General features: G+C 44.8%; 1 protein-coding gene across 1 annotated transcript in view; it reads left to right on the top strand.

The window, feature by feature from the left end:
• Positions 1–14,697, top strand: part of CNTROB (centrobin, centriole duplication and spindle assembly protein) — a 144,537-nt gene that overhangs the window by 58,466 nt on the left and 71,374 nt on the right. The window lies entirely within an intron of this gene.

A 14,697-nucleotide genomic window follows, 5' to 3' on the forward strand; every position in this document is an offset into this window, starting at 1 on the left:
TTGCCCTTGGTTGGCCCCTCTTCCTTTTTCCTTCCATTTTCCCCAGCATCATTGTCTTCTCCAAACTTTCCTGTCTTCTCGTGATGTGGCCAAAGAACTTCATTTTGCCTCTAATATCCTTACCTCCAATGAGAAGTCGGACTTTATTTCCTGAAGTATGAACTGGTTGGATCTTCTTGTGGTCCAAGGCACTCTCAGAATTTTCCTCCAGCACCACAGTTCAAAAGCGTCTCTCTTCCTTTCCTCAGTTTTCCTTATGGTCCAGCTCTCAGATCCGTAGGTTACTACGGGGCACAATTCAAAGTGCTGGTGTTGACCTATAAAGCCCTAAACGGCTCTGGCCCAGTTTACCTGTCCGAACGGATTCTCCCCTATGAGCCATCAAGGCTACTAAGATCTTCCGGGGGGGCCCTGCTCTCGGTCCCACCACCCTCTCAATCACGGTTGGTGGGGACGAGAGACAGGGCCTTCTCGGTGGTGGCTCCCCGGCTTTGGAACTCCCTCCCACTAGAGGTTAGATCTGCCCCCTCCCTCCTGACGTTCAGGAAATCATTAAAAACATGGCTCTGGAATGCGGCATTCAAAGACTGAACCTGGAACCTTCCCTGTGATGAATTATGATGAACTGCGACTATGAATATGATTATGACCATGACTGGATTGACGATTTGGCATAGGAAACTGTAATGATTTAATGATGAGGTTTTTATTGTACTGAGTTGTAGTATTTTAATACGTAATGAGTTGTATTTGCTGTTTTATCTGATTGTATTTGATATGTATTGTAAACCGACCTGAGTCCCTCGTCGAGGTTGAGAAGGCCGGTATAGAAATCTTCTAAATAAATAAATAAATAAACATTGCTTTAATTATGCAGGCCTTGTTGTCAGTGTGACGTCTCTACTCTTCACTATCTTATCGGGATTGGCCATTGCTCTCCTCCCAAGAAGGAAACGTTTTCTGATTTTCTGTCTGCAGTCTGCGTCTGAAGTCATCTTTGCACCTAGAAATACAAAGTCTGTCACTGGCTCCACGGTTTCTCCCTCTATATGCCAGTTATCAATCAGTCTGGTTGCCAAAATCTTGTTTTTTTATGTTTAGCTGCAACCCAAATTTTGCGCTTTCTTCTTTCACCTTGGTTAGAAGGCTTCTCAGCTCCTCCTCGCTTTCAGCCATTAATGTGGTATCATCTGCGTATCTCAGATTGTTAATGTTTCTTCCAGCAATTTTAACCCCAGCCTTGCATTCGTCAAGTCCCGCACATCGCATGATGTGTTCTGCATACAAGTTGAATAAGTTGGGTGAGAGTACACAACCCTGCTGTATGCCTTTCCAGTCTGTTGTTCCATGGTCAGTTCTTAGTGTTGATCCTTAGTCATTACACGGATTCCTCAGGAGACAGACATTAAGGTACATACAATCAAGACATTCCTGACAGATGGCCATCCAGCCTCTGCTTAGGAACCTACAAGTAAGGAGACTTCAGTGGACTCTGAGATTCCACTGCTGAATAGTTCTAACCACAAGAAAGTCCTTCCTAATGGTGAGGTGTAATATCTTTTCCCAAAGTTTGAATCCATTGCTTGGTGTCCTTCTTTATTAATGACTTAGATCAGTGGTTCTCAACCTGGGGTCCCCAGGTGTTTTTGGTCTTCAACTCCCAGAAATCCTAACAGCTGGTAAACTGGCTGGGATTTCTGGGAGTTGTAGGCCAAAAATATCTGGGGACCCCAGGTTGAGAACCACTGATTTAGATGAAGGGCGACCCAAACAATTACCAATGTCCAGTCACTCTCATATTGATACCAGGCAAGATTCTGGAAAAGATCATTAAGGAAGTGGTCTGCAAACACTTAGACAGGAATATGGTCATTGCTAATAGTCAACATGGATCAAAAACAACCCATATCAGACTCATCTGATCTCTTTTTTAGATAGAATTACAAACTTAGTAGATGCAGGAAAGACTGTAGATGGAGCGTGTCTGGATTTCAGGAATGCCTTCCTTCAACAAGGTCCCCCATGACCTTCTGACAAGGAAACTAGTCAAATGTGGGCTAAGCAAAGCTGCAGTTAGCTGGATCTGGAATTGGTTAAGCAAATGAACACAACAGGTGATTCTCCCCAATGCTTCCTCTTCATCCTGGAAAGAAGTGACGAGTGGAGTGCCATCAGCAGGGCTCCCTCCTGAGCCCGGTCCTCTTCAGGATCTTTATTAAATACGTAGATGAAAGGTTAGAAGGTAGGATCATCAAGTCTGCAGATGGGATGAAGTTGGGAGCGTGCTGGTACAGCTGTACCATGAGCATCAGCTTCATTTTCTTTCTATTGAGTGTTTGCATATATTCCAAGGTTCCATGCATTTTGCAGTAAGGTGGTTTCCCTTGGTTTGCAATTATAGGGCCAATGACCTGTCTATCATTGTTAAGTTTTGGTTCAGCCCCTTTTTCCAGGGCTCTGGGAAGGAAAGGGAACCTTTTTTAGTTCAGTCTTAGCTACAGGACGTGGACCAGCTCCATCTGTAGACAAGCTTCGTTTCTCACAGCATCCAGGGAAAACAGCTCCACATCTTTCATGGAAAGATCCAAAAGAACTCCAGCTGGAGAATCTACAAAGCCTTGGCTGGTAGGTCTACTCGGGTAACCAGAAGCAATTGGAGCCGGGAGTAGAGCCCACACCAGCAAGCATAGAAAGTAGATTGCCTGGGAGGGGTTAAAAAGAGTTTTCCTCTTTAAAAAAAAAAAGAAACAGTTCACCAAGCCAGTTACCTGTCCATTTGGGCAAGTTAAGAAGCATTTGTTTGACTTGTTGAAGATCTGAGAAGTATTATCTAAGCAACAATAAAGGACTTTGTTAAACTTTTCAAGCATCTAAAGACTTTTGTATAGGAAAATCCTTAGGGTCTCTCAGCGAAGGCAATGCGGCTTCCCGCTGGGCACAAAGAGCACGTCCTGTTCAAAAGACAATTATTACAGGCCCAGTGTGTGACAGCACAGGGAGGGAGGGCCAATACTCCAGAAGACAAGAGCAGAATCCAAAGCGATCTTCACCGATGAGAGAGATGATTGGCCAATGCTAACCAAATGAGGTTCAACAGGGACAAATGCAAAATACTCCACTTAGGCAGAAAAAATGAAATGCAAAGATACGGAATGGGGGACGATGCCTGGCTCGAGAGCAGGATGTGTGGAAAAGATCTTGGGGTCCTTATGGAGAGGAAGGGGAACATGTGCCAACAATGTCATGCAGCAGCTAAAATAGCCAATGGGATTTTGGCCTGAATAAATAGGAGTCTAGAGCCTGAGGCTTTTAGGTGAGATCCCTAATCATAGGAATCCACTAGATAAGTGTTTCTCAATCGTCCTATTGCCGTGACCCCTTAACACAGTTCCCCATGTTATGGTGACTCCCAACCATAACATTATTTTCGTTGCTACTTCATAACTGTAATTCTGCTACTGTTATAAATCGTCATGTAAATACCTGATAGGCAGAATGTATTTTCATTAACTGGACCTTTATTTATTTGTTTATTTATCATGTCAGGAGCAACCAGACATTTGTATTACATTTTAAACAAAACAAAACAAACAAACAAACAGACAAAACACAAAGTTTGCAAGCTTGGTAGTTGATGAAATGTCCTTTGACCAGTATCTGGCCACTTGGAGTGCCTCTGGTGTTGTCGCAAGGAGGTTCTCCATTGTGCATGTAGCAGGGCTCAGGTCAGTGGACCTAATTTGGCACAAATACCCAATACACCCAAATTTGAATACTCGTGGGGTTGGGAGGGGATTGATTTTGTCATTTGGGAGTTGTAGTTGCTTTCATTTACAGTTAATCCACAATCAAAGACCATTCTGAACTCTACCAGCAATAGAATTGAACCAAACTGGGCACACAGAACTCCCATGACCAACAAAAAATACTGGAAGGGTTTGGTGGGCATTGACCTTGAGTTTTGGAGTTGTAGTTCACCTAAATCCAGAGAGCACTGTGGACTCAAACAATTATGGATCTGGACCAAACTTGGCATGAATGCTCAATATGTCCAAATCTGAACACTGGTGGAGTTTGGGGAAAATAGACCTTAACATTTGGGAGTTGTAGTTGCTGAGATTTATAGTTCATCTACAATCAAAGAGCATTCTGAACCCCACCAACAATAGAATTGGGCCAAACTTCCCACACAGAACCCCCATGACCAACAGAAAATACTGTTCTTGTGGGGTTTTTTTGGGCTATAGGGCCATGTTCTAGAGGCATTTCTCCTGACGTTTCGCCTGCATCTATGGCAAGCATCCTCACCTCACTACCTCTGAGGATGCTTGCCACAGATGCAGGCAAAACGTCAGGAGAAATGCCTCTAGAACATGGCCCTATAGCCCGAAAAAACCCACAAGAACCTAGTGATTCCAGCCACGAAAGCCTTTGACAATACAGAAAATGCTGTTTTCTGATGGTCTTTGGTGACCCCTCAGACACACCCTTGCAACCCCCCAGGAGTCACGACCCCCAGGTTGAGAAACACTGCACTAGATTGTATTCCAAAAAGTCTGTTGAAAATGCTCATCGAAATCTGGCTTCTGGAAGACCCAGAAGTAACCTCTCCAAATTCTGGAACCCACGACCTGAGCCTCCCTCAACAATAGGACTAGCCAAGCTTTCTGACATTCAGTTGTGCCCTTACAATGCACAGGTTGGCAGCTATGTTCAGATGCATGTCAAATGGTTACAGATTTCGACAGTTGGCAGGGCCCACAAAGGCTGTTCTCATTTGGGGCTTTGTGGGAATTAAAGCTCGGGAACTGTGCAAAAATTAAAGCCTCTCAGCGCACCCGGAGCATCCCCGCTACCGGCCTAATGCCACCTGGCCCGCTTGCTGGGATTAGCCGGAAGCAGAAGCGCGGGGCGGAGGGGGCAAACAACAACAAGGCAGGCAAGTGGGATGAGGACAGGGGAAGGAACCCGTGGGTGGCATGGGTTTCTATTCCAGACCTCAGAGAAGAGGAGCAGCCCAGTCCAAACAAACCCTGTCCTTGCATTGCACTGCGCATTTATTTATTTATTATTTATTTAGAGTTTTTATAACCCGGTCTTCTCGACCTCCGGAGAGGGACTCAGGCCGGCTAACAACAGAGGATTCAATACAGTAAGATAAAAACAAATATACATCATCAATATAAAATACAGAAAAAGTCAGTTCGTCAGAGTGGAATCACAAATTCATTGCCATCCGCCAGTAAGGTCAGCATTATTGACTCAATTATCATTCTGTAAATGCAGTATCCCAAAGCCATGATTTTACCAGCTTTCTAAAAGTCAGGAGGTAAGACGCAGATCTAATCTCGTGATCCCACCTGCGTCGCAGGCGCGTTTGGTGGGGATGAGGGACAAGGCCTTCTCTGTGGTTGCCCCCCGACTTTGGAACACCCCCCCCCCCCAAAGACATTAGACTAGCACCCACGTTGGCAGTCTTTAGGAAGAACTTGAAGACTTGGTTATTCTGATGTGCCTTTCCAGAATAGGATAACCTCCAACACTATGTCCCAGAAGCACTTTATTAGAGTTTAACACTCTCTGCACATTGCACTTGCTCAGAACTCCAACATACCACCTCACACACCCAGCACTTTTAACCTATACCCATCATTGGCCCGGCCCCGATTTTATTGTGTAATAGTGTAATGTTTTGTTGCATTATTGCTTATGTTTTTAATTTTCTTGCATTGTTATTGTTTGTTGTTGTTATGTTGAGGCCTTGGCCTTTATAAGCTGCATCGAGTCCTTCGGGAATTGCTAACAGGGTACAAATAAAGTATAGTAATAATAATAATAATAATAATAATAATAATAATCTCCAGCGGGAGGGAGTTCCAGAGCTGAGGGGCCACCACCGAGAAGGCCCTGCCCCTCCTTCCCACCAAACGCGATTGCGAAGGAGGTGGGACCGAGAGCAGGGCCCTTCCAGAAGATCTTAACAACCTTGCTGGTTCACATGGGAGAATCCGTTCAGACAGGTAAATTGAGCAGGAACCGTTTAGGGATTTATAGGTCAACACCAGCACTTTGAATTGTGCTCGGAAGCTGATTGGCAGCCATTGGAGCTGATGCAACAGAGGAGTAGTATGCTCCCTGTACTCCGCTCCTGTTAGTAATCTGGCTGCCGCTCGTTGGACTAGTTGTAACTTCCCGTCAGTCTTCAGAGGCAGCATTGTGCACTTCAAAGCGATGCTTGTGGGAATAATAAGTACCGTATATTCCGGCATATAAGACGACTGGGCGTATAAGACGACCCCCAACTTTTCCAGTTAAAATATAGAGTTTGGGATATACTTGCCATATAAGACTACCCCTCTTCCAACACACACCAAATAAAATTTTTTAAAGCATCAGATTTGATTTCAATATGGTAATTTTCCTATTACCGTACCTCCTTCTCTGCCTCTCAGATCTCGCACATGCACACCTGCACCGCTTCACTGCAGTTTTCAGGAGTGAGATCTGAGAGGCAGAGGAGGAGGTATGGTAATAGGATACAAGGGTGGGCCAGACAGGTAAAAGAAGTGTATTTTTCTGGGCCCAGAACCACTCTATCTCTTTTTTCCATACCTCGGGCGCCCCGGGTGTCTGCAGCTTGCTCCCTTCACTTACACCTTCCCGGTGAGGCGCCCCTTCACCTCACCATCGGGACCGCATTAAGTCCACGAATCCTGATGAATCGATTTTCTTCTACCGTACTTGTACAGTGTCGCCCTTAATGCTTTCATACAGTCGCTGCATGCGCCAGGGATGCAGCCACTGCCACTTTTGAGCTCCCCCCACAGTATGGAGCAACCACGGATTCTCCAGTCCAGATTGGAAGTTTCAGCACTCGCTCTATAAAACGACTCCTGGCTTATAAGACTACTCCCGCATATAAGATTATTCCCATGCATAAGGCTACTCCAGCGTATAAGACTACTCCTGCGTATAAGACGACCCCCGACTTTTGAGAAGATTCTCTTGGGTTAAAAAGTAGTCTTATACGCCAGAATATACAGTAAATGTTTTCCACAGGTATAGGATGCAAGTCGCTGCTGCAAAAAAATCCCCAGAGATGTTTGTGGTCAAAGGGCTTCATCTTACAAAGTTCTTCAAAAGACACAAAGTACCACTTGGAATTTGTACACAGGCGCACAAACAGAGCTTACTCTAGATGTGCTTGATGTGGTGGAATGAAAATCACATGTAGTTCACGTCTTTACCAATCCACACACTGTCTTGCTAGAGAAAAGATATGCCACGCAGATGATCAGTAAAGAATAAGGTGTTTACTCTTTGTTATGCAGAGCAACAAATATACAATCATTTGAACAGTTGCATTGGCCCACACAGTGTCCCTTGAGAGACACACACATGGTCCTTAGGTGTCTATGTGAAAGATCTTCTTTCAGTAGCCAAGAAGCAAAAATACAAACTGTCTTGGTAAGCTCTTGCACAGAAAACCTAAAAATGTAACTGTTGCCAAAACTCCCAGGCTCAGCTACCTCCTCAGGCGTAGCCCAACCAATCAGCTTCGTGCTTTGCATTTTTCGGTTAACACACTCACCAACTGATTTTCACATGCTCCAACACTGGATTATAATCTCCATTGATACATACAGTTGGGAGAGACTCCAAAGTCCATCTTTAAGCCCCTGTCATGCAGGAACACTCAGTCCAAAGCACTCCTCACAGAAGGACATTGGACTGTTGAAAAACCTCCAGAGGAGACTTCATCGGACTCGGTGGAGCATATTGCACTGTCAAACAGCACTTTCCTTCATAGGAACCCCTTTGGCAGAGAAAAGTGAAGATCTCTTCACCTGTCCTTCTCTTCTTTTTTGGAAATAGATGGGGAATCCTCCCACCAAAAGCCCTCCTCCTCTGTGATTGGTCACCTTCTCAGTCAAGGGGAGCGCTGTTTGTGAGACTCCAAAAGGGGAGGGGAGAGCAGGCATGCTCAGCGCATGGCAGCATGGTGCGCATGTGCGGGCGAGGGAGAGCATGTGAAGCTGGAGGGAGGCTCATGCCATTGAGTTCCTTCAAGGCATAGGAGTTCTGTGTGGGAAGTTTGGCCCAATTCTATCATTGAGATCGGAATGCTCTTTGATTGTAAATGAACTATAAATCCCAGCAATTACAATTTCCAAATGCCAAGGTCTGTTTTCCCCATACTCCACCAGTGTTCACATTTGGGTATATTAAGTATTCTTGCCAAGTTTGGTTCAGATCCATCATTGTTTGAGTCCACAGTGATCTCTGGATGTAGGTGAACTACAACTCCAAAACTCAAGGTCAATGCCCACCAAACCCTTCCAGTTTTTTCTGTTGGTCATGGGAGTTCTGTGTGCCAAGATTGGCTCGGCTGGCGGGGATGAGAGATAGGGCCTTCTCGGTGGTGGCTCCTCGGCTGTGGAACACCCTTCCTGTAGACATCAGGCTAGCCCCCTCCCTGTTGATATTCCGCAGGAAGCTAAAGACCTGGTTGTTTAAGAAGGCATTTGAATAGAAGTGCAATGACTGGTAACTTGACCACAGGAATGGAACAACGGAAATGGTATCGGATTGTGAACTTGACGATGAGACGACTCGGAATGGCTTTGTAGTAATGTTGATGTTTTTGATGAGATGTTTTTGATAATTATGTACTGTGGATTATTTTATTTTATGTTGTATTTTGCACCTGTTTTTCTATGTTGTACACCGCAATGAGTCGCCATTAGGCTGAGAATTGCGGTATATAAGCGAAGTAAATAAATAAATAAATAAATAAATAAATAGGTTCAATCCCATCATTGGTGGAGTTCAGAATGCGCTTTCACTGTAGGTGAACTATAAATCCCAGCAACTACAACTCCCAAACATCAAGGTCTCTTTTCCCCAAATTCCACCATTACTCATATTTGGGCATATTGAGTATCCATTCCAAGTTTGGTCCAGATCCATCATTTTTTGAGTCCACAGTGCTCTCTGGATGTAGGTGAACTACAACTCCAAAACTCAAGGTCAATACCCACCAAACCCTTCCAATATTTTCTGTTAGTCATGGGAGTTCTGTGTGCCAAATTTGGTTCAATTCCATTGTTGGTGGAGTTCAGAATGCTCTTTGAATGTATGTGAACTATAAATCCCAGCAACTACAACTCCCAAATGACAAAATCAATCACCCCCACCCAACCAGCATTCAAATTTGGGCGTATCTAGTATTAGTGTGAAATTTGGTCCAGTGAATGACAATACATCCTGCATATCAGATATTGACATGACGATTCATAACAGCCTCAAAATGACAGTTATGAAGTAGCAACAAAAATAATGTTATGGTTGGGGGGTCACCACAACATGAGGAACTGTATTAAGGGGTCAGAGCATTAGGAAGGTTGAGAACCACGGCTCTAGACCACCTCACCCATGTGGTCATTACAAGTCCCAATATTCCACACCAACCCTGCAAAAGGTTTTAAAAAGTCAGCAGAAGACACCTGATGATCATTAAAAAAAACCTAGTAAATACATTGGGTTGTTGTAGGTTTTTTCGGGCTATATGGCCATGTTCTAGAGGCATTCTCTCCTGACGTTTCGCCTGCATCTATGGCAAGCATCCTCAGAGGTAGTGAGGTCTGTTGGAACTAGGAAAAAGGGTTTATATATCTGTGGAAAGACCAGTAAATACATTTATTTCGCAGGCATGGCCACTGGCAAGCCAATCAAAGCGATGTTCATATTTATCAGCAGTAGGATATGGTCAGGAATATTCCAGTCCCAAGGCTACAAGGGTCACAGATCGACCTGTTCCTGTCTTTGGACCTGAGTTTAAGAGTCTGGTAGACGAGGAATGGCAGAATCCCTGAGGCAGAATCCTTCTGAGTTCTGCAAGCAAGGATATCTAGGCTTTCAGAGGCAGGACTTCAGATTTAATTTTGTCAAGATTTTAGGAGGTTATGTCAAAAAGGCAGGTAGGGCAACCTAAGCCTTGGGCCCAGCTATTCAGAGATCCTCAGCTCAATATAAGGAGAGCCCCCCCCCCCTCCATACAATGTAAATGGAGCCCTAGATCTTGCAAGGACTCCTGGGTGCGTGGTTGTCCTCCCTCTCTGCCTTCCAAGCTACCTGCTTGCCCTTGCTGGAGGATTAAGCAAAGATAATCCCCATCAGACACTAAAACCCAGTATGGAGGACAGGCACTCTGCCTTTTAGTGGTGCTGCCTGGCAGCTGGCTTGGACGCTGCTCCAAAATCCTTGTCTCTTTCGCTGGAGATGCTTCCAGCATTTGGAGACCCCTCGGGGGTGGGAGCCAAAGCCTTGTATCATGCTGTTGAGATCAAGGACAAGGGCCACAAACTCCCTGAATAATCTTCATTCTGCATGGACACTGTGCCTGAACTGGATCTGAGTGTGGTTTTAGTCTGAGGGTCTTCGGTAAGCAGCTTTGAGAGCCTCGTGGGGCAAAAAGTATTCTAAATACACAGATCTAGCCAGACCTGTTTGAAGAGGACAGGTGCGTTTCTAACATAGACCAACCTCCCAGAACCCGATACTCTCCTGATCCATCAGACTGCAAGATCATTTGGCCTTTCATCAGAATTCGTTCAGCTTGCATTTTGAGAGGCACGTTCCAAATCCACACTTCCCAAACTGATATGGAGGAACTGTAAAGCAGCGTTTCTCAACCTGGGGCTTTCAGAAGGGTCACCAAAAACTATCAGAAAACACATATTTCTGATGGTATTAGGAATCCTTTTGGCAGTGGCTGGTCATTTGTGTGGATGTTGAACATGGATGGAGCAAGCACGCTCCCCTGAGGCAGGCCATTCTTCTGTTTCCGCCATCTGCTTCTCTGGCCCTGGAACTCAACAAAGAAGCTCCTGTTTTGTAGCAGGTTTCCTATGAGGCAGGTGAGATGGTAGTCATTTGTGATATTATACATTTTTCCCAGGAGGAGGCGGTGGTTGACAGTATCATAAGCCGCTGACAGGTCTATGAAGACAGCTCCTGTGATCTGCTGCCTTTCAAAGCCATCTTCTATGTGCTGAGTCAGGTTCAGCACTTGCGATGTGCAGCTTTTGCCTTTCCTGAAGCCAGCTTGCTGTGGGATCAGACATAGGTCTATTTTTTCCCATAATTTTATGAAAAATAAGTCTCTCCAGAACTCTGTAGAGGTGGCACAACAGGGAGATTGGTCTATAGCTTTTTGGATCATTACGGTCTTTGCCTGGGTTCAAGATGGTGAGGACTCTTGCTTTCCTCCAGATTTTGGGGATCTGACAGGATGCAGTGCGGTTGTTCATCAGCTCCAGCAGCCAGCACCTTGCTTTTGGTTCTTGATTTGTTCCATCCGTAGATCATTCAGGCCAGCTGCTTTGCCATTTTTACATTTATTGAGAGCCATGTCCAATTCAGTAGATGTAAAGGGTTCATGGAGGTTGTTGTTCTCAATCTCTAGTTGTCTGGCTACTGGTTTCTTTCCTACTTTGGTGGCAAGGTTGGGTTTCCCATTCTTCAAGAGTTGGTGTGCTATCTGATCTGCCTTTATGTTGGCATGGGTATTTGTTTGTGAGGGGTCATTGCTCAACCGTCTTAGCAGGCTCCACGCCTTCTGGCTGCTCCTGCCCATGTCGATCTCTGTGATCAGCTTGATCCACTGTTCTTTCTTGGCTTCAGAGATGGAGGGCACCATGAGATGCAGAGCCAATCTTAAGAAATGGGGCTACAAAGTGGAATCCACGACATGCAAGTGTGGAGAAGAGCAAAGCACTGACCACCTGCTGCAACGCAACCTGAGTCCTGATACATGCACAATGGAGGACCTCCTTGCGGCAAAACCAGAGTGGCCAGATACCGGTCAAAGGACATTTAATCAACTACCAAGCTTGCAAACTTTGTGTTTTGTCTGTTTGTTTGTTTGTTTGTTTTGTTAAAAATGTAATACAAATGTCTGGTTGCTCCTGACACGATAAATAAATAAATAAATAAATAGGAACCCTTTTGGCAGAGGGTGAAGATCTCTCTGCCTGTCCTTCTCTTCCTTTTTGGTGTTGGTAAACTACAACTCCCAGAATTCACAAACAGACCCCCAAACCCAACAGGATTCAATGCTGGCCATGCAGGAAGTGTGCCAAGTTTGGTGCAGATCTGTTGTGGGCTGGGTTCAGAGTGCTCTTTGATTGTAGGTGAACCAGAAATCCCAGCAACTACAACTCTCAAATGTCAAGGTCTATTTCCCCCAGACTCCACCATTGTTCACATTTGGGTTTATTGAGTACTAGCTGTACCTGCCAAGTGTTGCTGTGGCCAACCGTCCCTCTCCTTTTCTCTCCTCCATTCTTTCTCTCCCTCCTTCCTTCCCCTTTTTTCTTTCATTCTCTCCTTCTTTCCTTCTCTTCCTCTTCCCTTCCCTCCACTTTTCTTCCCTTCCCCTTTCTTCCTTCACTACCTATTCTTGGACTGCAGCTCCCAGCAGTCCTCCTGATCAATCTACATACCTACCTACCTACCTCCCTCTATCTAATCTATCTATCTTATCTATATGGAGGATTGTTGGGGGTTGCGGTCCAGGAATAGGAAATTGGAAATATACAGGGATTGGGATACTGTCAAAGAAATTCAAGGAGAAGAAAGCTTGCAGCTTGGAAGCAGTGCATTTGGATCATCCTCCTCTCCTAAAGGGGCTGGTCTAGGGGATGCTGGGAGCCGTAGTCCGGAAGAGAGTTTAGATATTCTATTGTGTGTTTTCTTTGCCAGGGAGAGTTGTTTGTGCATGCACTATAGCATTTGCTTTTTTGGCTTTCTTGAGTCCCTTCCACTGTGTTTTTCAGTGTTTTTATGAGTGATGGTCACTTGTTGGCCTGATAGGTGTCTTGTGTACAAATTTGGTGTAAATTCATCCAGTGGTTTTTGAGGTATGTTAATCCCACAAACTGACATTACATTTTTATTTATATAGACTAGCCGTCCCCTGCCACATGTTGCTGTGGCCCCCATGGGGGTTCTGTGTGGGAGGTTTGGTCCAATTCTATCGTTGGTGGAGTTCAGAATGCTCTGTGATTGTAGGTGAACTATAAATCCCAGCAACTAGAACTCCCAAATGTCAAGATTTTATTTTCCCCAAACTCCACCAGTGTTCCTATTTGGGCATGTTAAGTATTCAGGTAGAGTTTGTTCCAGATTCATCATTGTTTGAGTCCACAGTGATCTCTGGATGTAGGTGAACTACAACTCCAAAACCAAAGGGCACTGCCCACCAAACCCTTCCAGTATTTTCTGTTGGTCATGGGAGAACTGTGTGCCAAGTTTGGTTCAATTCCATCGTTGGTGAGGTTCAGAATTCTCTTTGATTGTAGTTGAACTATAAATCCCAGCAACTGCAACTCCCAAATGAGAAAATCATTTTTTTGAGTGAAAGACATACATTCGATTGTTAGGTGTCTTGTGTCCAAATTTGGTGTCAATTCGCCCAGTGGTTTTTGAGTTTTGTTGATTCCACAAACGAACATTACATTTTTATTTATATAGATTAGTGCAAAGATTGCTCCAGATCCATTGTTGGTAGAGTTCAGAATGCTCTTTGATTGTAGGTTAACTATAAATCCAAGCAACGACAACATTGGGAAGTCTGACTTGGCCACGGTAGTCCACGCTTTGGTTACATCCCGTATAGACTACTGCAACGCTCTCTACGTGGGGTTGCCTCTGAAGACTGCCCGGAAGCTGCAATTAGTCCAACGTGGGGTATAGACTACTGCAACGCTCTCTATGTGGGGTTGCCTCTGAAGACTGCCCGGAAGCTGCAATTAGTCCAACGTGCGGCAGCCAGATTACTAACAGGAGCAGGGTACAGGGAGCATACTACTCCTCTGTTGTGCCAGCTCCACTGGCTGCCAATTAGCTTCCGAGCACAATTCAAAGGGCTGGTGTTGACCTATAAATCCCTTGGCTCTGGAACTCTCTCCCACTGGAGATTAGAACTGCCCCTTCTCTCCTGACTTTTAGAAAACTGGTGAAAACTTGGCTCTGGAATTTGGCATTTGATGAGTGAGTCAATAACTCCTGACCACACAGACGGATGGCGATGAATTGTGACTTCATTCTGACGACTTGGCCTTGTGTAATTATATGATTGTATTTTTAGTGCTAGTGTATTATGAGATGTGCTGTTTTAAACCTTTGTTTATGAATCTTTTGTTGTGAACCGGACTGAGTCCTTCTGCAGAGGTTGAGAAGACTGGTATATAAACGTTCTAAATAAATAAATAATACAAACATTATGATTCCTAACAGTAGCACAATTACAGTTGTGAAGTAGCAATGAAAATAATGTTATGGTTGGGGTTCACCACAATGTGAAGAACCATATTAAGGGGTCGTGGCATGAGGAAGGGTGAGAAACACTGCTGTATACACTGCTGGGCACATGCTCTCAGCCTACAAAATTCAAGAATGAAGTCATTAAGTTTGGCCTGCTATTATGAGACCAAACGCCGCCCTCACAGGCCTTCCTCCGCAGCAGAATGTAGGTCGCTCTGTACCACAAGCATCTTTTCAAAGATGCCTGTTGGACGAACAACCGAAGATTGGCAGCACGAAGCGAAACAAGTTAGGAACTGCAAGGAGATGGCACTAAACTCACGCAACTTCAAACTCTACTCCGATCACTGCCAAACTCAATCTTGGCCT

The sequence above is a fragment of the Anolis sagrei genome, chromosome 6, assembly GCF_037176765.1.
Source record: "Anolis sagrei isolate rAnoSag1 chromosome 6, rAnoSag1.mat, whole genome shotgun sequence".
Taxonomy (NCBI): Eukaryota; Metazoa; Chordata; class Lepidosauria; order Squamata; family Dactyloidae; genus Anolis; species Anolis sagrei.